Here is a 26,331-nt window from a genome sequence, read left to right on the forward strand (position 1 = left end):
ATCTCATGGCCAGAGCTATGTCACAGGGCCACCCCTGTGCAAGGGAGACTCGAAAAGTAAGGTTTTATCTATTCAGCCTCTGTAGTGGGGGAAGACAAGAGAGAAAGGGGTGGGCATGGGTGTTGTTAGCCTTTGTTAGCCAATCTCTAGTATCTTCCATCATGAGTCTTATGAAAGACTTTGAAGGCTGAAGCCTATTGCAAATCTCCCTAAACTAACTCTGAAAAACAACAAAGGCATCAGGCTATGGAGGAAAGAAGAATAACTTTGGAATAGACTCACAAAAGTTTAAATCCTAGCTCAGTCACGTACTGAGTTGAAGAGCCTTCTCTTTGAACCTCTGCTCCCTCACCTGTAATAATCTTGTCTCACAGGGTTATTGTGAAGATGAAAGAATACGAAAGCACCTCTTTTTTAATGCTGATTATCCCTCTGCCCATGTATACTATTACAGTAAAGATAATGGTGGAGGGTGGTGGTAGTGATGGCAAGGGGGGTCATTCTGCTAGGTACCTAGGCTTTCAGACAATGTTCCAAGAAAATCACAAGAAATAAATAAGTCAAAGAGTAGTGTAAAAGCCAGTTCCGTCCTATTCTGAAAAACCAGGCCCACCAGTCCATGATAACCTGGCCTTTTCTTCTTTGGTCCTTCTTTCATGTAGGTCATTATTTCACAGCCAGCCACACACAACCTCACTGAGTCTCACTCACCTTTGAATCTCCAGCACAGAGTGCACAGTGGTAGATCCTCAGGGAATGTTTAATGAACGGGTGAATCCCCCAGAAGGGCAGATTAACTGGAAAAAAACAAAGGAAGTTGGAATTCAATAAAATATACTTAATAAAGACAAAGTTGTTTGGGGAGTTATCCAGTAGCTATCTAGTAATAACTAGATAAAGAATTCTAAGAGGAATATTCTAAAAGGAATTTCAGAAGATCTAAAAAGTATGCAGTGGAAGCATACTTTTTAGATCTTCTGAAATTGTCACAGATCTACTAGGAATGAAAAACAAAATCCATGGACTGTATTTGCAAAAATCTAAGCAATAAGGCATACTCTCAAACCACAAAAATACAGTGGGTGAGAGGAAAATGCCAATAACCACAAGACCTGCACTGATTCACTATCTGCACTGAAGGAGCAAAGGAATCTACAGGATGACCAAGGACATGAGAACAGGAGAACCCCAGTCAGCCCATGGGTGTTCTCTGAGAAGCACAGAGGGGTAGTCTGGGAACAACAGCTGACACCGACATGGACTTGACCCACTGGAATAGGGGTGAATACAAGGGATCTACAGAAAGGACTGAAAATCTTGGGGTGGTCTACCCTCTATGAAATCTTGAAACTGGCAGCCAGTTCTCCCTTTCAGAGCAGGGTCTCACACTGAGGAAAAAATGCTAGGAGTGAAATCAAATTTAGCAAGATCAAGACAAGAGTGACAAGGTAAGGTAAATTTTAGATGAAAGTAGAGGAGGCCGGGCGCGGTGGCTCAAGCCTGTAATCCCAGCACTTTGGGAGGCCGAGACGGGCGGATCACGAGGTCAGGAGATCGAGAGACGATCCCGGCTAACACGGTGAAACCCCGTCTCTACTAAAAAAAAAATACAAAAAAATAGCCGGGCGAGGTGGCGGGCGCCTGTAGTCCCAGCTACTCGGGAGGCTGAGGCAGGAGAATGGCGTAAACCTGGGAGGCGGAGCTTGCAGTGAGCTGAGATCCCGCCACTGCACTCCAGCCTGGGTGACAGAGCAAGACTCCGTCTCAAAAAAAAAAATAAATAAAAAAATAAAGTAGAGGAGAGGAAAAAAATCAAACAGAAAATTTCATAAATTTCATGTATCTTTTATGTTTTCAATACCACATGAAAATTACAGAAGAGTGAGTTCTATAAAGTTAGAAATATTATGTGAAGAGAGCTCTGAATTTCAATTGGAAAGACTACTACGAACTTATGATTGATACATTTAAATATGTTTATCAATTCTATTTACTAAAAACACCTAGAAACAATGACTAATCAAGTTACAATAAGCAACTGTAGTGCCCAAATTATGATCTTCAAATGTTAGTTCCTACAATAAGAAACCAGGGTTTTTTGGAGAAATTGCTGATTCCAAGTCTGTGGCAAGAAATGTAATGACAACTGGCGATGTGTGTGTGTGTGTGTGTGTGTGTGTGTCTACATGTGTGTAGCTGGGGGAGGTGAACCTAGGACATTTTATCCTATCAAATAGAAAGGATGCTACTAAAGACTACTATGGTCAAGTCAAAAGAGCTCAGCTGCCAACCTTAAGAGCTTTCCACTGGCCAAAGATGGGACACTTTGAGTTTAATAAAGATAAGAATGTACTGTATTTAAACTCTGTATGTTTAAAGTCATGAGTTCATAATGACACATTAAAAAAATCTAATTAGTCACTTTTAGAGGGTTATAGGGAAACAATCTGTTATCTTGAAAACAGGTAAGTAATGAGAAGGAATCAAGCATTTGTCCCAACTTTTATACATACACAACTGGGTAACAAAACAATAGATGAGGGAAGGATCTCTTTATACATTATTCCAGCTAAAAAGTAAAATGTGACATAGAATTAAATGTCACCATTTTTAAGCCTCAAGGGCTGTGATATCACAAAAAGAGAGACAGCCCGTCATATGCCATCTAATGAAAGAACATGCTGCTTCCTGTGATCTTGTGACAATAACTGAGTCAACGTTTTGTTGGTCTCTGGATCCAAAGGCTGTGATCTGTAGGTAACACAGAGGACAGAGAAACATGTACTCATGGTGCACTCATGTGCGCCATGCATACACAATCAGCAAAATACAGATAGTGGGAAATTCTACAGGTCAAACCATCAAGGATCTTGAACAAATAAATTATAAGCAAGAGCAAGAGATGGAGGGAAAATCAGTAGATTAAAAGGAAATTAAAAACAACCAATTTTTAAAAAGTGAATAAGAATACACAGTGCTAAGGATGTACACTTGAGTAAAAAAATATAAAGAAACATAAGGAAGTGATTACTATAATAGTCAGGATAGTGGTTATTTTTGGAGCGAGGGAGGTGACATGTTCTGGGATATCTCATAAATATCTATTTCTTAATCTGAATGGGTGTTAGTCTTATAATTCACTGTTTGTTTTGTATGACTTTTTATGTCTATTTTATTTTACAATAAAAGTTTTTAAAAACCTGTTTGACTTTAGCGAAACCTCTTGATCTCATCCCCAAAACGGTGAATTACACACATCCACGTGTAAAAATGAAATACAACATAAAATTGTTTTAAAAAATAAATAGGCAGGAAGTAATTTATGTCTATTTTATTTTACAATAAAAGTTTTTAAAAACCTGTTTGACTTTAGCGAAACCTCTTGATCCCATCCCCAAAACGGTGAATTACACACATCCACGTGTAAAAATGAAATACAACATAAAATTGTTTAAAAAAATAAATAGGCAGGAAGTAAGAATATATTTTAGATTGAGTTATATTTCCCTAAGTGCCTTTACTAAAACCCATTTCATAAAATCTTTTCCTTCCTTTAAAAATCCTTTCAGAAGATTCTACGTACCTTTATTCTAGACTTGGCAAGCTAAATAGCTAGAAAGTATTTCCTTTCCGAAGTCCAAGGAACATGCAATCCTTTACATAATAAAAAAATATGTATTAAGGCTTCCAATTCTCCACTCTTTTCTTTCATTTGAGAGGGGAAAATATGCGTAGAAATGCACATACTCACATATTTATGAAAGCTCTGTGAACACTGTAATAGAAATGTGGAAGTGACATTAAAAGGGAAACCTTCTTTGTGCAACATGCAAAAGATAATGTCTTTTTTAGCAAGAGTTAGAGGGTAATAGAGTTTTACCAAAAGTTTAAACACATTAAAGGATTTCATTTGCCATCTGAGCTGAAATTTCAAAGCCAAAATGTGAACCCAATATAGGGATCTTTATCAGTGATTGAACTTGCTGACTTCTGAAAGGGGATCCCAGGCCTGCCCAAGTCTTTTGAAGTTCCATTTGGCTTTGTCTTCAAATGTCTTGACATAATCAGGCCATTGATGCCTTGTGCTGTCCTGTGAACGCAAGCATTTGCCCACAACTCCATTTCAGGACTGGAGACAAGAAGAGGTTCAGCTCCCTTTGACACTGGGTCGGCTGGTCAGGAAGTTCTCAAGTGTGCAGCAATGTGAACTTTTGGCAGAACAGCTGCCCAGTGGGATGCCAGTGCTTTCACTTCCCATCAGCTCAGGGCTTCAAAGGCTGGGGGCATCTGTACCCAGTGACCTGTGTGGCTGGCCTGGACACATCTCTTTCCCATGGGATTGGTGGGGGTAGATAGGCCAGATTGACATCGCCTCACATAACTTCATTTCTCAAACTTGAGAGCCAGAACATGTGCGAGACCCACCAAAATCAACAAGTTCACCCCCGGGTTGCACTGGTCACTGAAGGATCACTTGCTTTTAGAAACTTCACTTTCCATTCACACTGATTATGATGGTAATACTGGCACACACCACGTGTGCACATTGTTCCTTTAAATCATTTTAACAACTACATAGTAATCATTCTTCCCATATTGCAGATGAGGACAATTCACCCAGGATCACACATATAATTCGTGTCAGCACTGGGATTTGAACTCAGCTCAGGCACCCTGGGTCTGTTTCTTTAACCACCAAGCTCTAGCGCCTATGGCTGGAGAATATATATAGACATAGCCCTGTACAGGGTACTGCTGACTATAGCTACTACTTATTCAACTCCTCAATATATTGGGCATGAGACCAAGCTTTACAAACATTTCATTTAATATACAAAGTAGATAGAGATAGAGAGAGATAGAGTTATGTGTAATACACTTGCAGATGCTGATAAATATATAGATTCCAGTGTAGATATATAGACAACAGCATAGATACATAAAGGCCTAATTATAACAGCCAGACGCTACTTAGACTCCCTAAATTTAATCCCAGCTCCACTCCAGCTGTTTGACCTTGAGCAATTGATTTAGCAGCCCTGGTCCTCAGTCGACTCATCTAAAAACACCTCCCTTACAGGGATACAGTGAGGATTCAATGAAATAATACATGTAAAGCATATATAGTTCCTGACAAAGAATAGGCTTCCAATAAGTTAGACATTATTGTTATTATTATATACATATAATAATATAAAAGAGTATGTTATTCTTATTGATGTTAGATAGACAGATGATCTACTTTCTAAAACAATTCAGAAAGCTTTGGTAAAGAAGAGACGTGCTCTCCAAATTTATCCGGGTCAAAGGTTAAAAAAAAATTATGCTGAGCTGTTTCATCCCCCAAGCAGACCAATATTTCGGCAATAAAACACCAAAGTAAATTGATGAGGCTACAGCTGAAAATAAGCCTGAGACCCCCTAGCCCCTCATACTGCAAAAAGCACTGCTCTGAGCAGGACAGGTGCTAACACTCAGGGTAGTGAGCACTCAACTCATGGTACCATAACAGGTGCTGTCTGTCTGAGGACACAAAAAAGTCTGGTGACCCACTCATCACAATCGATCTTTCAGGCCCTAGATGCCAGTCCTTCTGCAGTCAAATCTATTTCTGTCCTTATGGGCCCTGCAAAAGGATTTAGTATCCAAATCCCATTTGGTGTTCAAATAATACATCCTCATGCAAGGTGGACTTGATGGAATAATACAAGCACCCGTAGACGGTTTTGAATCAGTGCTTTGGACCGGGTGCTGCCTTAGACACCACATGATCATAATGCATGAGCATTATGATCGCCTTGAGGTCCCATATCTACTGAGTAGCAGAGGAGTCCTCAAGCTCATCCGCTGCTAGGGCTCACGCTGTTAATTCCTGCATTCTACTCCATCCTTGTTCATTTCCAAAGTCTTGTACACTTTATTTCTCCCTTCACCACCAATCCTACTTAAGGAAAGTTATCAGTCTAAGCCAATTGCTTCCATGGGAATTAATTACTAAAAGAATAACATGTATCTATTATTTCTCTCCTCTGTGTATCCATAGTTCTTGGTACACAACTTCAGTATAGCAGGGAGCTGAACATGGTCTCTCTCCATCATTAGACAGTGACTCTTTGAAGGCAAGAACCTTGTCTTATTCACCTTTCTAACCCTAGCACTTAGCATGGTGCCTGGCATATAGCAGACCCCTAATAAATATTTGCAGGCAGAATAAATGAATGAGTGGATAGTTGATGCATATGTGAATAAATTATTCAAGTGACCTCATTCTTTTTTGTTGAAAAGTCTGCACTGAGTCTCAGGTTCTTAAATACTGAGAAACAATTGAGTTGCTTCAACAGTTAGCACAATATCTGATACACAGTTGGTACCCAATATGTTTTATTGAATAAAAAATATTTATACACAATTCAGTCATTAAGGCAGCATCAATCACCTGAAATATCTATTCAAAAACGATTTGTTCTTCTAGTTCTGAAATCTATCACTAATTAAACCAGGTTAGCAAGATGCTGGGGGCCTGGGTTGCATCCAAAGAGGGCTCCACAGATTGGCTTTTATGGCAGGCTCTGCTGGGCTGGCATCAGCCTATACTGAAGGAGGTTTCAGGCTGATGACATTTGCCATCATGTCCCCTGTCAGGCTGCTGTAGATGACCTCATTCATTACACATGGAGTTGAGGTCCTGTCTGATTTCAATATTAAAAATAGTTCTTCTGACAAACTGGTCAGTTTTTACGTCATATACTTGGTGAATTGTCTATACTTCCCTTATTCCCAGTTTGTAATATAATATACTTGGTGAATTGTCTATACTTCCCTTATTCCCAGTTTGTAATGTAATATACTTGGTGAATTGTCTATATTTCCCTTTTTGTTTTGGCCACTAAAAAATGAAGTCGAGTTTGTAGCCAGTCACAGCAAAGGAAAAGGCTTTTCGTTATATACTTTTCCAATGTCAGTCTTGGCTTTCTTTCATTTATGTACTCTAAATTCCTCTTTCCCTCCTTCCTTTTTTCTTTTTCCTTCTTTCTGTCTTTTTCTTTTCTTTCTTTCTTTCTTTCTCTTTCTTTCTTTCTTCTTTCCTTTTCTTTCTTTCTGCTACTAATAATTTTATGTCTCTTTATTATCTATGAATGATGGTAAGCCATCAAGGATCATCAATGAAACTAACTAAATTTAAAACAGCTTATTTTATTGACTAACTACAGATGAAGCAAATGTATTCGGCAAATATATTGTTATTCAGATACACAGTGATTTTTACCTTCCCCTTGTGTATTTAATGTATTCAGGACTAGAACCCTCTCTGGAAGTCAACAGAGAATAAAGGTATAAAATATTAAATAAAATATGATATTTTAACAAGTCTGCTAATATCATTCCCTGAGTGTACAGAGGTTGAATTATGGGATGATGATCTTAACTCTTTTTCTGGCTCATGGGAGGCAGTCACCAACTGTTCATTGCAGGAGGAAAAGAAAAGGAGACAAGAAACACAAAGAGAAGAAGGGAGAGATGAGCAAAGGGTGGAATGGAGAGGGAGAGAAGGTCACTGGAGATATAGGGATGGGGAAATAAAGGGAAATAAAGGTACAGAAAATGAACTAACAGTTGAATTTACCTTATTAGCTAAGACCAATGTTTGGACCTCAGTTGTCTCTGAGAGGCTATCTGGCAGCCAGAAATAAGAGGGGAGGTCACAGTTGATATCACTGCACTTACGGTTTTTTGCTAAAGAAGATGATGTTTCTGTCCTACTCAATTTCAATACTGAGCTAAGTCCTAACCAAATTTTAGAACCACCAACTCATACCTCCTGCTTAGAATCAACCTTCTTATCCCATAATTTCCTGTCCCGAGAAATACAAGACAAAGCTTTTCTCTCCTATTTCTACTTAAGTAAAAATCTGGCCAGTTTTTCCAAAAAGTAAACTTCAAATTAATAAAACTATTTTGAAAAACACTTTTGTTATATTTATTTTTTTCTTAGAATAATGGCAAACAAATTCATTGTAAAAATATGGAGGCAAAATTGTATTAAACTTATATAAAATTGTCTTTAACCATTGTTAGCATTATCAGTTATTTTCATCTAGTTCTCATTTATTTCCACATATATGGGGTAGACATATATAGTTATGTGTACACTCAGTCCTGCATCCTTTTTATGTTTTTAACTTTATATGGTCCTATTTCAAGAAAAGTTCTCAAAATTTGATTTTTTTTTTTTTTTTTTTTTTTTTTTTTTTTTTTCCTGAGACAGAGTCTCACTCTATTGCCTAGGCTGGAGTGCAGTGGTGCGATCTTAGGTCACTGCAACCTGCACCTCCCAGATTCAAGTCATTCTCCTGCCTCAGCCTACCAAGTAACTGGGATTATAGGTGCCTGCCACCACACCTGGCTAATTTTGTGTTTTTTAGTAGAGACGGGGTTTCACCATGTTGGCCAGGCTGGTCTCAAACTCCTGACCTCAAGTGATCCACCCTCCTCAGCCTCCCAAAGTGCCGGGATTGCAGGTGTGTGCCACTGCGCCTGACTCAAAATTTGACTTTTCTTAAATGTTTGCATCATATTACATCTATGGAAATTCCATTATGTATTTTATTTTGTTATTGAATCTTTAGTTTCCAAAGGATGAATATTTTATACATTTTTTTTCAGTTCCTCTAATCGCAAGGAACTCAAGTAATAAAGTTGTGGTATTAGTGTTAACAGAATCAAACATCAGGTGGGAATAAAAAAAAAACAGGGACCACAGTATGGTTGGGATTTACATAGATCAGAATAGGATTCAGGACAGCTTTTGTGGTAGAGATTTTAGCTGTTCATATTATTTCTGGTTCTTTTCCTTCCAGGGACTTGGTGTAGCTTGTATTTCTGTACTTTTCCATCCTCTTGAGGTCAGACATGGCCATGTGACTTATTTTAGCCAATGGAATGTGAGAGGAAGTGACATGAGCCACACCCATATGGAAATATTAATTTTTCCATGTTCACGATTCTCCCCCAGGAAGGATTGGCTGCTAATAACTCACAGCTCTCCTCTTCTCCAGAGAATCACTTTAACCACCTCTCTCAGAGGAATTACATGATCTCCCCACCCTGAGGGACAGCCAGCTGTGAATGACTAACCCAGTAGTATAATTCATGTTCACAAGCTCCCTTTGGGAGCAGGCTGAAGCTAGTTTAAGAAGCGTATCTTTGCTTAATTTGCTTTTACTATACTAGTCCATCTGCCTCATTACCCTTCTCCAAAACGAACTCCCTCAATAAATCACTATCACAAGATTCCAGATCTCAGGCTCTGCTTCTAGGGACCCACCTAAATTTCCCTTTTAGGTGACGTGATATTGTGATCCTGAAGTCTCAGTTGGAGGACAGCACTATGGAGTGTAGTCAGGACACTCTATGACAGTAAACCTTTGCGTTATCAATACATGCAGACTTGGAGATCTATGAGTCTCTCCTGACAAATAGAATATTGGAAGCAGGTCCACCATAACAGGAGTTTCTAGATCTAGATTTGTATGTCTCACTTCACACATGGCAAACCAGCTACCTCTTCTTTTTCTCTTCCCTTTACCTACTCTACACAATCAAATGCCTCTTAGATCCAGATTGGTTATGACTCCTTACGCTTTTTAGTCACTTTCTGGATGCTATTTATTGCATCAGCTTCAGTTTTATGGGCAATCCCATTTTCTCTGTGTTTTCCAGTTCAAATTCCCAAAAGTAAAAATCTGATTGGCCAACATCATTTCTGGGCCTCAGGTGAGTCTATGTCCTGGCTACCTTTGGGTGGAGTTAGCCACAGCCTAAGTCATGAGGCACATGACATGGTTGCTTAGTGTTTTCCCAGATTTCCCTGAAGGGAAGATATTCTGACATGGGTCTATAACTTGAAATTGGGCCATGAATCCAATAGGAAGACCCAAATGGCTTTCAATCTTATGTAGAACACTTTTCTCTTTGGATTACTTCTTTGTCTTGGAAGTCATATTCAAATTGGCAGGTGTAGTCAGTGGGGTCTGGGGACTCCTCTTGTTGCTAAAAGGGCTGCTTCCTTCCACAAAAGGCCAAGTGGGAACCAGGCATATGAAAAGCCATAGCACACCCTGCTACAAACATGGGCATGTGTCCTGTGTAAGCAAAAGAAGTCCTCGTAGCTCACATGATACCAAGAGCCCAGATAAAGGTTTAGCAATAATTCCCAAGCATCTAAAGTGTGCTTAGCTCATCTCTTCCTTGGGGACTGCATTGGCAATCGGTGTCTGAGAAAACACTCCAAGGTTAGGGACCCTGCCCAGCTGCCTTTTACCAGAGATGTCAGTAACAATAGTTGTCATGTACATACATGTACCGGTCCATTTGTTCCATCATTCATAGCAAATATTTATTGAGCATCAACCACACGCCAGGTACCATTTGACTTCCTGGGGATATATCAATTAACAAAGTAGACGAAATCTTGGCTCTTGTGGCATTTACCTTCTATTTCAGGAGATGCTCAACAGGCAAACATGGAAGTCTTATGTCAGTTAATGATAATGACTACACAAGAATTCAGGCAGGGTGAAGGGACTGAGAGTGATGGGGTTAGGGGTGATAGTCTAGACAGGATGGTCAGAGAAGGCCTCACTGGGAAAATGATACATGAGCAGGCTTCAATGAAGTGAGGGAGGGATTCAGTAAAAGATCTGGGAATGCAAGGATCCAGGTGGAGAAACAGAAGATACAAATGCTTGACTGGAAAATCTGTGAAGTGGAAGCATAAGAGGCAGAAGTAACAACCTGTGTGAAGGCCCTGAGGCAGGAAAGTACTTGGCACAGTCAACGATCCTAAGGCCAGCACCTCTGAGTGCAGCCCAGAGAATCAAAGAAGCAATAAGTGAGAGGTGCTCATCAGTGATAGGCAGAGCCAGAAGACTCTCTGTAGGCCCTTTGTAGTTTCCATTACAGATTTTATATTTTATCCTATATGAAATGGAAACTGGTAAGATAAGCCAAAAGCTATGTTTTGTAGTTGAGTTCAGAGCTAATGGCTTGGTCTAGGGGAGAGGAGAGGAGAAACAATGGAAATGGGAAAATGTGTGTAGGGCCAACGAACACTTCAAATGTAGGATATACAGTACATGGTGATTGATTGGAAGTGAGAGAGAGAGAGAGGTGACAAAAATAGCTTCCAGGGGTCGTTGGACTGCTAGTTGGGTGGAGGTGTCATTACCAAGAAGGGGGCCTATCAAGGGGGACATAGATTTGAGAGAGGATAGAGACCTTAGCCAGGTGTGTAAGCCATTATAATAGTGTAATATCATTATTATTCATATTTGATAACAAGTGAACAGAATCAGAAAGGTTATTTCTCTTGCTCAAGATCACACATCTAGTAAGCAGAGGAGCCTAGTTTCATACCCAAGTCTACCTCATTGATGCCAAAAACCGTTGTTTTCCACTTCAATTCTCATACAGTCTCGTAGGAGGAAAGAAGAGACCAGAGCATCCCGCGGAGCACAATTAAAATAGTGACATAGGAAGGCCAATCAGAGAAGTGCCCTGAGTATCCCCTATATGGGCCAAAATGGCCATACTGAGGTCAAATGCCAACACCCAGATTTCCCAAGACCAGCTGTGCCTTCCAAGACCAGAAGTCAACTGCCTGTCCCAGTGATGTCTGGTCAGAATGGCTTCTTTTCTCAAAACTTCACTGTGGACTGAAAACTGTTAACTTAGAGCTCTGGTCCCCGAATGTGGTCCCTGGACCAGCAGCATCAACATCATCTGGGAACTTATTAGAATGCAAAATATCTGGCACAGCCCCAGACCTACTGATTAGAAACACTGTGGATGGGGCCCAGCAATCTGTATTTTTAAGCAGCTTTCTAGAAGATTCTGATGTACACTCAAGCTTGAGAATCACTGAATTAAAGCATCTGGTTTCAACTGATCTAAGTTTCTGCTTCTGTAAAGCCCTTGCCTGAAGTGATTGAGGTATAATTTCAATAACAGGCAGGGGTTGGGCTCATGGGGAAGCTATTGCTGAAGTTGGATAAAGGCTCAATTTTTCCCCTGTCCAATTCTCTTACATAAATTCCTGTCCGAAAAGGAGCCTGCTCCCCCCTTTTTTGTAAAAAAAAAAAATTGGGGGGGACTGTTGTTTTGTTGCAAAAGGAATGCTTTGCTAATTTTAGGAAGATGGCTTCAGTTATAGACAGGAAGTCTTGAGGGGAGAGAGACTTTGACTTGAATTTTTTAAAATTGCATTCCTTTATGTTTTTTCTTTAGAAAAGGAAAAGCAACATGATTAACAAACCTCAGCTGACTTTAGAGTTCAAAAAAATCTCTGACTTAGAAGATGAACCATGTGGGAGCCATTTATAGAGTCCCCTCAGCAACAATTGAATACACATAGAAAACAACGGCCCTCAAGACTTTGCTTTGAACAGAGAATCTTTGCAGTGTAAATTGGCTTTTGGAAGAAGCAGAGCATCTGGCTTCATGGTAAGATGGATCCTGGAGAATGCTCCACATCCCTGCCTGCTCAGCTTCACTCACCATGGTGCACCTCAGATTGATCCCTCAGGGTATCATCCTGGTAACCATGTGCTCAGGAGTGCATCCAGGGTTATCGTTTACAGCAAACAGGGCAGATCCGCCCTTTCACAAGTGAGAAAACTGAGACTTACTTAGGAAGAACATGGGCCTCTCGGATGAATAAAAAACGGTGAGCCATAGGAGTTTTAGATATTTTATGTTATCAAATTCTTTAAGTGAGAAATAGTCTTGTTTTCATTTCACAGCTGAGGAAACTGAAGCCTAGAAAGTAGCAGTAATTTACTCAAAGTCACTAAGTTAGGAAATAGGGGTACACCACTCAGAACCACAGCCTCTGAGACCAAGTCTTACTTGATAGGTCAGAGAGGAGTGCTTTAAAGTAGCCTGTCCAGGAGCTAACATGGACCTCATATTCATCTCCAGAAAAGTCAACATTTAAATATAATTGCTTGCTTAAAATTCAATTTATCAACATACTAGTCAGGGTTCTCCAGAAAAACAGAACTTTTCAATGATGGAGCACACATACTATGGTGGTTCCATAAGATTATAATGGACCTAAAAAACTCCTGTCACCTAGCGATGTCGTTATGGGGGTCCTTGCTCCCAGAGCTGCCAAGATGGTGGCAGCTGCTTCCAAAATGGCGGTGGGCTGCTTCCAAAATGGCGGTGGGCTGCTTCCAAAATGGCAGCCAGCTCTTTCCAAGATGGTGGCAAGCCTCGTGTTCTCTGACCCAGGGTTCTTGGCCTCATGGAATCTTGGGCCATGTGGTGAGTGTTATAGCTCTATTAGAAGCCCTGGGTCACAGAAGAGAGCCATGGAACCCAGTGACTAGTGTTCAGCTCAATTAGGATGAACCCAGACACTTAGCCATGCAGGAACAACTGCAAGCCTTTAGCCCGATCGGGAGCGGCAATGGACGCCTGGCTGGATCAGAAGCACAGTGGACACCCTGCCGGATCTAGAGGTATAAAAGTCAGCGGCGGGTCTGCGATGGTGGCACATAGCAGTGGTGGACAGCGAGGGAAACCTCAGCTTGAGCTGTAACAAACACAGACCAGAAGAGAGTGCAGTTGCAAGATTTAATAGAGTGAAAACAGAGCTCCCATATAGAGGGAGGGGACCCAAAGAGGGTAGCCCTTGCCGGCTGGAATTCCTGGGTTCATATCCCGATCATTGTCCCTCCCACTGTGCTCTTAGGCAATAGATGATTGGCTATTTCTTTACCTCCTGTTTTTGCCTAATTAGCTTTTTAGTGAGCTTTCTTTACTGATTGGTCGGGTGTGAGCTAAGGTGCAAGCCCCGTGTTTAAAGGTGGATGCGGTCACCTTGCCAGCTAGGCTTAGGGATTCTTAATCAGCCTAGGAAATCCAGCTAGTCCTGTCTCTCAGTGTCATAGTCTTCATAATGTTGTAGTGCAATGCATCACTCATGTGTCTGTGGTGATGCTGGTGCAAACAAACCCACTGCATTGCAGGTGTATACAAGTCTAGCACATTCAATTATGCACAGTACATAATACTTAATAATGAAAAATGACGATGTTACTGGTTTGTGTATTTACTGTATCATACTTTTAGTTATTATTTTAGAGTGTACTCCTACTTATTTTTTTAAAAGTTAACTGGAAAGCAGCTGTGGTCAGGTCCTTCAGGAAAGGTATTCCAGAAGAAGGCATTGTCATCTTAGGAGTTGACAGCTCCATGCATGTTATTGCCCCTGAAGACCTTCCAGTGGGACAAGGTGTGGGAGTGAAAGACAGTGATATTGATTATCCTGACCTTGTGTACGCATAAGCTAATGTGTGTGTTTGTGTCTTCGTTTTTAACAAAAAGATTTAAAAAGTAAAAAGTTTTAAAAAGCTTATAGAATAAGGACACAAAGAAAGAAAATATTTTTGTACAGTTGTACAATGTGTTTGTGTTTTAAGCTAAGCATTATTATGAAATTAAAAAATTAAGAGTCATAAAGTTAAAAAGTTACAGTAATTGAAGATTAATTTATTACTGCATTTATTATAAGGAATAATTTCTTTTATAAGTTTAGTGTAGCCTAAGTGTACAGTGTTTACAAAGCCTACAATTGTGTACAGCAATGTCCTAGGCCTTCACATTCACTCACCACTCACTGACTCACCCAGAGCAACCTGCAGTCCGGCAAGCTTCATTCATGGTAAGTGCCCTACACAGGTGTATCAGTTACCTTTTATACTGTATTTTTACTGTGAATTTTTTATGTTTAGATACACAAATGCTTAACATTGTGTTACAATTGACTACAGTATTCAGTACAGTCACATGCTGCACAGGTTTGTAAGCAATAGGATATATCACATAGCTTAGGTATGTAGTAGGCTATACCATCCAGGTACACTCTCTGATGTTTGCACAATGATGAAATCACCTAACTACACATTTCTCAGAATATACCCCTGTCATTAAGCGATGCTTGACTGTTTCAATACATAACAGGAGATTTTTTTATGAAAATTGGCTCACAAGGTTAGGGAGGACATGAAATCCCATAATATAGCCTCTGTAAGCTGTAGAACCCGGGGGTTTCTGGTGTAAGTCCCTGGGATACAAAGACTGGGGAATTTGGAGTTCTAAGGTCCAAAGGCAGGGAAAGATGGATGTCCAGCTCAAGCAGAAAGAGATAATTCCTCCTTCCTCTGCCTTTTTGTTCTATCCAGGCCCTGGATGGATTGGACGGTGCCCACCCACACTGGGAGAGCCATTTGCTCTACTGAGTCCACTGATGCAGATGCTAATCTATTTCTGAGACAAGAATTGTCAAATTCTCCTTGGCTACTCAAAAACCCCAAACCTATCTCCTGAAAAGCATAAAAGAAATGTGTCCCCTTTCTTTTTGGCACAGAGCCATGACCTTGGGCTTTCACTTCCATCCCACTGTGTGAGTCCCTGTGGTGAGAATCAGAGGCGACTTGGGGAGAAGGTTACTACCCACAAGTGTGGCACCTTCAGGCTCCCTTGGCAAGCCTGAATCAGACTACATATCCAGGGGGGCAGGCCCGTTCAAAACAATCTGCTTTATGTGGATTTAAACTGCTGTCCCCTGAGGGCATCTTGATTGCTTTGACCTTCTGTCAGATTTGACCCACGCTGAATGACTGCGACCTAAATGACAGCCTATCACCTTCTGTGTAGAAATATTTGATGACATCCCATTGCCTTCAGGATGAGTTCAAGCTGGAATAGAAATGAGAAATTTTGAAATTTACAAGCAGCAAGAAATCTACCTCTCAATTGTTAAAGATTTGCCCATTCTCTCCTTCATGACTGATTTGCTTAAAACATCCACCTTCCTAATATGATGCTGCTGCTGATGATAATGATGATAAAAATAGAGAAAAAAATCAATTTAATAAAACAACAGTGCTCTGGCAGAAATTTGAATACAAAATGGCTTTTACTGGGAAGCTCTGACTTTTTAGGTTGCAGGGAACAAAACATCTTTTTTTAAAAGAAATCAAGTCCGAGTCAATCATCTTTGCCATCTCCCCGTCCCTGGGATTGGCTCAGAAATAGGCACGTGTCTAAGTCAGGCCAATGAGACCTCAGAAGATATTTTGTTGGGGCTTCTGGGGAAGAAAATGTTTTGCTCCTAAGGGAGAGCTCCTGAAAGAGATACTCTCTGGTCCCCTGGGGTTACTTTGTGTGGATTGAGGCAGTCATCTTTGTCCTAGCTGGACCCCAGAGGAGGACAAAGTCCAGTGAATTGCAAAGAAATGACCCCAGATCGCATTGGGTCTTGTGATACGACCTCTTCCCCCACTCAAGTGTCATTCACAGCTGTCTGGCATAGTATGCCTGGCACAGAGTCTGGCACTGTGAAAGTGACTCAGCCCAGGAAGAAGAGGATGAGCAAATGGATGCCAGTTGAACCTGAGGATTTCTCAATGATTTTAGTTTGAACTGGTTTATGCAGGTAATATACTTCCCAGACGGAAGTTCAGGGAAATATAAACCACATTTTTGATGAAGAGACTTGGGTAGCATGTTGGAGCGAAGAGTGGCAAGACAGAATGGAGGGATTGAGTGCAACAGGCCCTGGTTTGGTACATCGCCCAGCCAGAATCACATGTGTGAGGCTGTCCAGGCCACGGACACAGTGTTCTCCTCCAGGTTTGCGCACACTGAGCCAGTGAGGTGCTTGCAGGGAGTCTGGAGGAAGCGTTAGACCTTTATTAGCTTAAGTACTTTACCAGAGCCTAGATTACATCCAAACCTGGAAGTTTTCAACAGCAAGCTTGCAGTGGCTTTCCAAAAGCTTGAGGCTTGCCTTTCCTTCAGTCAGAAGGCAAACTGTGCCAGGTACAGCTGAGAACCAGAAAACAACCAACTTGCATTGGCTGAGAATTTTCATGCCTTTCTGCTATGTAGACATGCAGCCACACTGAAGAGATAGGTTCAATCCAACCTGCAGGAAGCCTGGCTCTAGCTGAATTAGTGGTTGCCTTATCTTGAGGGAACTTCGAAGTCCAATTGAAAAATGCTGGGCTAGATTGAGCTTGAGCACTAATTTTACTTGAACTAAGTTGCTTGGCCTTTCTGGGCCTAAAGCTCCCTCATCTACAAAGCAAAGGAAAGAACAAAATCAACACTGAGATTCTTTGTATTGAGGAATACCATTACCTGAAATGAAAATCCCAATAGCATTTACAGAACAAAGAGCATGGGAACCAGGGACAGCCTGGGGTCTGAGTCCCAGCTCTGCCACTCACTAAATGTATGACCTCAGTTAATTCACTATCCAGCTCTGAATCTGTTTCATTATCTCTAAAATAGAGATCATAAAACCTATGTTAAAATTTTGGAAGGATTAAAAAGGATGATATGGGCACAGGCACAGAGTAGTTCATCAATAATAATTCCATAAATATTTATCGAGCATATCCTATATGCCATGTACTATGCTAACCTCCAGAAAGGGAGTGGTGAGTAAATGAGGCATCACCCCTACTCTCATGGGCGTAGACAGACAAAACCTTAGAATTGCATTTATGAGTGTCTAACTGTCATATGAGATAAGATCTACCATGGACAGTCATCAGATGCTTCAGTACAGGCATAACAAAGGCTAGTTCCTATCACAACTCCTCACTCAACAGTGTCACTAAAGTCACCACTCACCAAATGCCTCCCTCATTGTCCTTCTCATGACTCACAAGGAAGAATTCATTGCTCTAAACTATAGTTCCCATTAGGTTAATTTTCTAGCATCAGAAGTCTTTGGGAGATGAGCTGATTTCACTTGCAAACCATGCATAAAATAATTGAAGACTATTCCTGCGAGTGGCAGGTAAGTCTTTGAACTGATAGTGCAACCTTGTGATTGCTCATCTCTGCTAAAGGTACATTTGATTAACCAACACATCCTGCTACAGTCATCTTCCCCAAAGCTAACTGCAAAGAATGAAGGCTTCCTGCCCAGTCTGACACCCACCTGGCGCCAGGTAGATGCGGGGGCCCCCAGAGAGTAAAGCCAACTGGTGTTGAATGTGTCAAAGAGCCAAAGAACGGGGGAAATCTGACTCTACTAGCATGGGAGGTTAGCTTTGTCAGGCAGGTAATGTTTGGCAGCTGAGGGAAACTTGAACATGCCACCTCTAATGTTTGTACACTTATTTTCTCATTCACAAATGGAAACAACCACAGCTTGATCTGTGCATGGTGCACAGTTTTCATTCAGATCACATGATATAAACATCCTATCACTTCTTTCAAATCCGTCACTTCATTTACACTTCTATAATCATAGTCCTAGTTCAAATCTTGTCATCTCGTATTTGGATTATTGCAGTAAGCTACTAATGAATCTCTCTTCTTTCAGTCTTATTTTCAAGTCCCTTCTAATTTAGTTATCGTATTGCTTTCAAGTTTAAAACATCAGTGAGAGTCTATCACCTTCTGCTTAAAAATATTTGAGGACAGCCCACTGTTTTCAGGATGAAGTCGAAAATCTTTACCATGGTTTTTGTGGCACACACTGTGAGCTGCCCACACACAAGTGATGCTTCTCCTCTTCCCTATCAGTGGAATCCAATACGACCAAACCAAGAGGATAAACTATGCTTGTTCTAAGCCAACTATAATGATCTCTTCCCTCTTTGGACTAAGGGTGGGCCTGTGACACAGTTCTGGTCAATGAGATATAAGAGAAAGTCTACTGGGACTTCAGGGAAAGACTTTTTTCTTCTTGATAAGACAGAAGTGTTTGAAAAGAAGACCAGTTTTCTGTGTGATGTTTGGGGCTATAGCAGCCATCTTGTGATTGTAAGGGGAGACATTATGGTAGCTAACTTTTCCCAGTTTGCCTGGGACTTCCCCACTTTTAGCACTAAACGGCCCACATCCTAGGGAACAAACACTTCAGTGTCAGGATAACCAGGACAGTTGGTCATCCTAGGACACATCACTGGCACACTGAGCAGGATAAAGCAAAATGGCATGAAAAATCTTCATGACCATCATTGAGCTGCTATATGAACTCTAAGGTTGCCTTTCTCAACTTTTCTTGTGCAAGCTAACTATATGCCTTCATCATGTGTTTTGTAACCTGCAGTTGACAGCACTCCTAATTAATATAGCATTTAAGGTTTTTCATCATATGACCCAATATGTCTGACTTTCCATTCTGAACCCCCACCATTCCTGCCCTTCTGCCATATACATGCAATGTGGATTACTCCCTATTCTCTGGGTTTACTGTGAATCTGCATCTGCACACCCCTGTGCTTTTGTTAATGCAATCTCCATTATTCAAAATTTATTTTCTTCCTTTCATCACTGAAAACTTCCAGTACATCCCTCAAGGCCAAATTTCCTCCGTTCTTCAATGCTCCCATGTTTTTAGCAAGCAGAGAAGCTTCTGGTATATATTTCTCTCTCCTTATACTTTGAGTACTGTGAGGGGAAGGGATTATATCTTAGCCATTTTTTATCTAAAACCTTTACTCCAGTCCCTGCCACCTTTACCATGCTCAATGAATATTTATGGAAGGAATAATAGCATTTATGAATGAATAATTATACAGAAAAAGTGTATGTGTTTTGAAAAAGCAGAGACTCATGAAAAGCACAAGGCATAGTCCTTCTCTTTTAAAGTCTCTGTTCAAGAAACCTTCTTGGACTCTTTTATTCTTATTGAGATTTTCCTTCCCTTGAATTCACTCAACATCCATATTGTTACTGAGTTCACCCTAGATGCCACATGCTTCTCAAAGTATTGCTGGCAATTATAGATGACTTGTTCTTGTATGCCTCTTTTCTCCCTAATAAAACAGTAAGGAAAGAATGGATAATACCTACTATTTGGTAGCACAACAGGATGACTACAGTCACTAATAACTTAATTATACATTTTAAAATAACTAAAAGAGTATAATTGGATTGTTTGTAAACACAAAGGATAAATACTTGAGCAGATGGATAACTCATTCTCTTTGAGGTGATTATTTTACATTGCATGCCTGAATCAAAACATCTGATGGACCCCATAAATATATACACCTACTATATACCCACAAAAATTGAAAATTTAAAACAAAACAATAAGGAAAGTGGCTTCCACTTACTACAAAGGCCACCTGATTTCAAGTCTAGTATTCTGAATGAAATTTGGGCATCAGAAATATTGTCTGAGCATAGGCAATAAATGCTGTATTCTGCTTTTAAATCAAGAATGCCTTTGGCTGCAAGTAATGGAAAAACTACTAAGAGTGACTATGACAGAGGGAGCTAGCTAACCATTAGAGATGTGGGCTCCCCTTCCATGGTACGGAGTTGTTTAGGGCTTACTAGGCAGTGATTTCACTTCTCAGCCTTCTTGCATTAAGGGGGAGCTATATGTCTAGTCATAAGCCACTGGAATATGAACTGAAGTGAAGTATCACTTCCCAACTAAGAAGATTAAGGGGGCTTTCCCCACACTCTTATGGGTGTGACCTTGGAGGCCACAAATTAAAGATGGCAGCAATCTCAAGGTGGAAGGAGCATGAATCCCTGAGGAACCAGTTGGAGAACAGCCTCCTACGAGAGCACTCAACTCAGAAAAGCCTCACTGGATTTCGTTTGAGCAAGAAATTAACAATTATTATGTTAAAAGACTGAAATTTGGGTGTTTTGTTGTTGTTGTTGTTGTTGTTGTTGTTGTTGTTGTCGTCGTTTTACAGCAGTTAGTCTATCCTGATACGTACGGTGGCCCAAACAAATAGGATATTGTTTTCTCACACAATAGAATACCTAAAGGTGGATAGTGGCTGGCATTGTTATTTACTGAAGACTTTTAAGTCTCAAACACTTCTTAGGCTTTCACTTGACCACCTTTAGTTCTTTGCTTTTCATCTTGTGGCTGTTGCCTCATGATCACAAGATGGCTACTGCTGCTCCAGGCTTTACATCATCACACCAGCAGGAGAAGGGTGAAAAGGCTAGACTGTATCATTTTAATTAAAGTGGGAACTCCCAGCCAAGTTCCATTCCTGGATCATTTACTAGGGCTACATCATGTTGTCAACCCTAACTGCAATAGATGCTGGTAAAGGGACTATTCATCTCTTGCAGATTCTCTAGATGAAGACAATGTCTTCTAGGGAAGATGGTGGTAGAGAAGGCTTTTTTGGACCAGCCAACCAACACTGTCTGCCACAGATTTTATTCCACTTTCCAACCATTTTATTTATAAAATGACCGAATCAGGTCAGAATTCCTCCTAACAAGATAGGTGACACTCATGCTCCCATTTCCCTCTTGCTTTTTCCTGGTCTTCTTTCTCCAGAATTCTTCAGAATCGTTCTCAATACACAACTCCCAGGAATCCTTGGCTATCCATTTAAGTTGGCTCTCCATGTGAAACTGATTTGTCACCATTGGGCTAATTAGATGACACCCAGGTTCTCTTTCAGTTATAACATTCTCTAATTTTCTCTCTCTTTTTGTTTTTTAAATCAGTTGCTTTACTGATGTTGCTACAGTGCTATAAATGACAAGCAAATCAGCAATATGTGCCTGGAGGCACTCTCCTTACCAAAATATCCAGAATGAGTAATTTAAGGCTAATAAACAAACTAATCTTACAATCTGAATCTGATCTTTAGCAAGAGTCCCCTTTCATAAAGGTAATAGTTATCTCTTACAAATATGGACATAAGAGTGACTCCTTTGCTTCTAATAAATAGTCTAGTTTGAAGGGTCTTGGGCTGAGAAGATAATGACCTGGATGGAAGTTTTGACAAAGAGAGAAATAAAAATTAGCTAATTATTTGTACCCTGTTGATGAAAATACCCAGAGAGGATGCAGAAATGTCTTCAAATTTCTGAAGGTTCTTCTTATAGAGAAGGGCATGGAATGTTTCCATTTGCCTCTGAGAGTAGAACTAAGACTGAGGTTGGCAGCACTATGACAGCAGAGATTGAAAATCTATGGTGTGGGAGCCATGTTCACCTCTCAGAGAATATTTAGAATATTTTGTTTGGCCTGTACAGTCTTTAAGACACATTTAAGATAGAGCTAACATCAAAACTTTAAAATTGTATATAAAAATAAAGATTTCCATTGTCTCTTAAAAATTAAGCAGATTGGAAATCCCATCCTTTGGAAGAGCAACTGTGGCTGCCACCGTTGGTTCTGCACTTGGGATTGGAAAGAGGCACTCCATCGAGGGAGGTGGTTGCACCTTACTCCTCTTTTCAGAATACCATTAGAATCCAGTTTTTAATTTTAGTATTTAACAATACCCCAAATGGCCTCCTTTCAAGTGTGATTCTTTTGTGTACTCCACGCAAGTTAAACTTCCCTAGGTCCAAGCAAAGCGCTGGATCTGTTCACTCTGGGCCCATATTTATGCAGGGCAATAATCTATTGGTGTGAATAGCAGATGCCTGCTTTGGAAAGGCATCTCTTTAGAAGTTAACTACCCTCCTCCATGACGCCTTGTCTTTACCAGGCCTAGGTCATTCACTTATGTTACCTTTGTTTGTATGTGCCTCAGTTTTTGAGCTCTGCTACAGGGAAATAGATTTGGGCTTCACATAAGGGAACATGAGTTGTTCACTAGTTGAAATTTCAAACAATGCAAAAGCTTTAACATGAGATAGTGAGTTTTCCTAATATCAGAGGCATTCAAAGAGAAGTGGGATCACTACTCATAAAAGGAGAATCGATGTGGATTGGGTCCTGGCTTAGAAAATATTCTTTGGAGGCCCCCTTCCTTTCATGCCTGAATGGCACCATTCTATGAATAATTGGTAACAAAAGCAAAGCAGGACTTGTTCAAGGAGGCACATGCAGGAAGAGGTCTGAGAGCTCAAAGAAAGTAATTGGCATGTTATTCCAAGGTTGGGTCCAAAGCAATCTGGCAGCTTTATCCAAAGCAGGAAGAAAAATGTTAGTGCACACTAGACTTGAAAAATAATCAGCCCTTATTCCAGGAAAAAATAGTTTCTTTCAGTTGCTCAGGGCTGTGTGGTTTGAAGTGCGCTTTTACATTATCTTGGTCCATCTTCATAACTCTATGATTGAAGAGCCACACAAGTAACAGTAATCCAATTATATAGATTGGAAAACTGAGGTCCAGGGAAATCATCACTTATACTCAGTAGCCAGGAACCCTATTGAAGTGTCATCTTTCCTTGGCTTTTACTCTTCCAGCTTTATCTCAAATCACAAATCCTAGTCATAAAATCAAAGAAGAGCCTTTAGGGAATCATCCGCCACAAGCTCCCTTCCTGACGCTGTCCCACCCGGGAGACCCACTGATAATCCGCCAAGAAGAGCAGCCAGTGCACACAGGCCATTCCATCTGCCTCACTCAAATCTTTCCGCAACAAAAGCCTGATTCTTCTTCCGTTTCTTGGAGGAGAGACAGGTGGTTGCCATCTTCCCCAGGAACGGCCCCTCATAGACCTGAAGCCTGTTACTAAGCTGGCTGTTCATCTTTTTCATCTCCAAACAAAATAATTGAATTAACCTTTCCTCCAGATGACAAATACCTTCTTGAATATCAAACACCCTTTTCATATAAATGGAGAATTCCAGAGTGGCCCACTTAACAAACGCCTCTTTTTAAAAAGCTCCTCTTCCCAAAAGCAGGAAGGCTATTAGCAAGCTAGCTCTTCCAGTAGCCCATTAGTGGCCTGAAGGAATCTGCAAGAAATACAATTAGACCTCTGACCCCAGATCCCAGCGAGTGCTTTGAAGAGAAGAGAACAATCAAGCCTCAAAGCTGGTCAGTCTGTGCTGCTCACTCTGGACCCTGGGCCTGGGCCCCAGTTGCTCCCCTAGAAGAGTAAAGAGTCGGGGCCCCGGATTCCCTTGGGAAACCTCCTTCTGCTCTCTGGCCTCATCCCATTTCACATCCCAAAGTCTTTTGCCGGCAGCACCCTGAGAACATTACATTTGCTTGACTCTAATTCTCATAGCACAAATACATTGCTTCTTTTTCTCCCCGGGAGGGGCTTGAGAATTTAAACTACTGTGACCCAAACTATTTTTCAACTGGCCTATACTAGTTCAACAATTACCTTTCTGAGCTTCAATTTCCTTTAATATAAAAAAGAATGATCATTACTATATATTCAAATGGTATTGTGAGACTGACAGGAAACAAAGTCTATGGAAAGCTTTTGTAAACTTTGATGTGTTTGTAAATATACAGGAATATTAACATTGCCATTTTAGTCAATCTTTTTTTTTTTTCCCTAAGATGGAGTTTTGCTCTTTTTTGCGCAGGCTGGAGTGAAATGGCACGATCTCGGTTCACTGCAATCTCTGCCTCCTGGGTTCAAGCAATTCTCCTGCCTCAGCCTTCCAAGTAGCTGGGATTGCAGGCATGCGCCACCATGCCTGGCTAATTTTTGTATTTTTAGTAGAGACGGAGTTTCACCATGTTAGCCAGGCTGGTCTCAAACTCCAGACCTCAGGTGATCCACCCACCTTGGCCTCCCAAAGTGCTGGGGTTACAGGTGTGAGCCACCACACCCGGCCTAGTCACTCTTACTAAATGTCTCCCAGCTCAGCAGCTTCTCCAGGGGAAGAAAGAGACGTCTTGTTAAACTTGGCCCAAACTAGGCTGCTAGTGAAGAGGCCAGGCTGAGTGGCTCAGTCGGGGGCTTCTTGCATAGCTCTCTTTTGTTGTGGCACACCTGCCAGTCTGACATCTGACATCTGTGTAAATAAGCCTCCCATAGGAATTGCTTTTATCATTGCACCTGCCTGTTCCAACTTACTCGCTGTGATCACAACCCACAGCTCTTGACAGCTGTGCACATTCAGAAGGCACAAGAGAAGGCCTTTCCCTGTGCCCCAGTAGCTGCTTATCTGTAAGTGGGCATTTTGACATTCCCAGCCTGCCTATCCATCTCATGCCTCCTCCGAGTTACTCGGAGTCTGATGTCTGAACCAGAGGTTAATTTATTATTTTTTCTTTCATTTGCTTGGTCTGGAAGTGAGTGTTTCCCTCTATGAAATACTCAGGCAAGGTCCTATATCAATTTATAATAGACCTTTGTAATTAAAAAGACAATTTTGTATTGATTAGTCAAATCAGGCATAAATATATATCTCTTTCTAAATACAAGTAAATAGAGAAAAATCTATTGGTGCCTGTGATAAATTGATAGATTCCCATTCTTCACCTTAATTCTTTAGACTTCCTTCATGTGGCTTTGGGGTTTCCCCTATAAAGGCAGGGCATACTTCCCTACCCCATGCAACTTGCTTTGGCCAAAACATTGAGGCAAAAGTGAGGGTGTGCCTAGGCTGCAAGAGGCCTTGTGTGTTTGAGTTGGACCTCTTTGGGCTCCTACCATTGCCAGGTAAAGGACAGTCTGGGATAATTGGTGGGCTAGGAGGGGCAGGAGTGATAGCTAGAGCACAGCTGTTGTAGTCCAGCAGCCCCAAACAGACCCCACTCTGCCGAGTCCACTAGTCACCTGCAGACATCTGAAGCTTGCCAAGATCAGCCAATCTCCAGATGACCCACAGACACATAATAATAAGTGACTGTCATTTTAAGCTATTAGGTTTTGGGGTTATTTGTCATATAGCAATTGCTCATTGAAACACTGCCGGTGACATACCTGGAGGAGTCAAAGGATTCATCTCTCTCTGGAATAAACTTGATGTTAAAAGAAGACATTTTTAAAAAATGAATTAAACTTAGTTCTTATTATGGAAAATTAATTAATAATAGAACACTTAGAAAATATAAATAAGAAAAAAGAGAAGAAAATAAAAATCAACCAACATCTTTTCCCCAAGAATATTGACATCCATGAATGTTTTGGTTTTTCACATTATCTTAAAAACAAATGGATTCATAATTTCCAAGTTTAAAAATAATATCAATTAATCAAAAAGTAAAACATTAGTAAATTTGAGCAAACAAAAATGTAATACGTCTGCATGTTTGAAGGAAATACTAGAAAACAAAGAGCAAGAAAAGTACAGGCATATTTGTAACACATATGACAAAGTGTTAACTGTCTTTGGAGCCTGGAGAGTTCCTATACATTGATAAGAAGAATGTCTGATCCTAAAGCTAGATAGCCAAGGACCCAGGCAAAACTGACTGAAAGAGAAGTACAACTAGGAAACATCATGTGAGAAAATGTTCAGCCTTATTGTCAAACAAGGAATGCAAATTAAAGTGACATTAAAATATTACTGTACTTCTGACATTACAAAACAAAATTTAAATCATGCTTAGGGTGAAAGGTGGTTGAGTACAATAAATACTTACAGACATGATTGGT

At 40.6% G+C, this 26,331-nt stretch overlaps 1 long non-coding RNA gene across 1 annotated transcript in view; it reads right to left on the reverse strand.

Moving 5' to 3' along the window:
- Window positions 1-665: 665 nt before the first annotated feature.
- LOC123567577 (uncharacterized) overlaps window positions 666-26,331 on the reverse strand; it is a 70,529-nt gene continuing 44,863 nt past the window's right edge. The window contains exon 4 of the long non-coding RNA XR_006690616.3: window positions 666-797. This is a non-coding gene — a long non-coding RNA (uncharacterized lncRNA). The remainder of the gene's footprint in view (window positions 798-26,331) is intronic.

The sequence above is a fragment of the Macaca fascicularis genome, chromosome 11, assembly GCF_037993035.2.
Source record: "Macaca fascicularis isolate 582-1 chromosome 11, T2T-MFA8v1.1".
NCBI classification, from domain to species: Eukaryota; Metazoa; Chordata; class Mammalia; order Primates; family Cercopithecidae; genus Macaca; species Macaca fascicularis.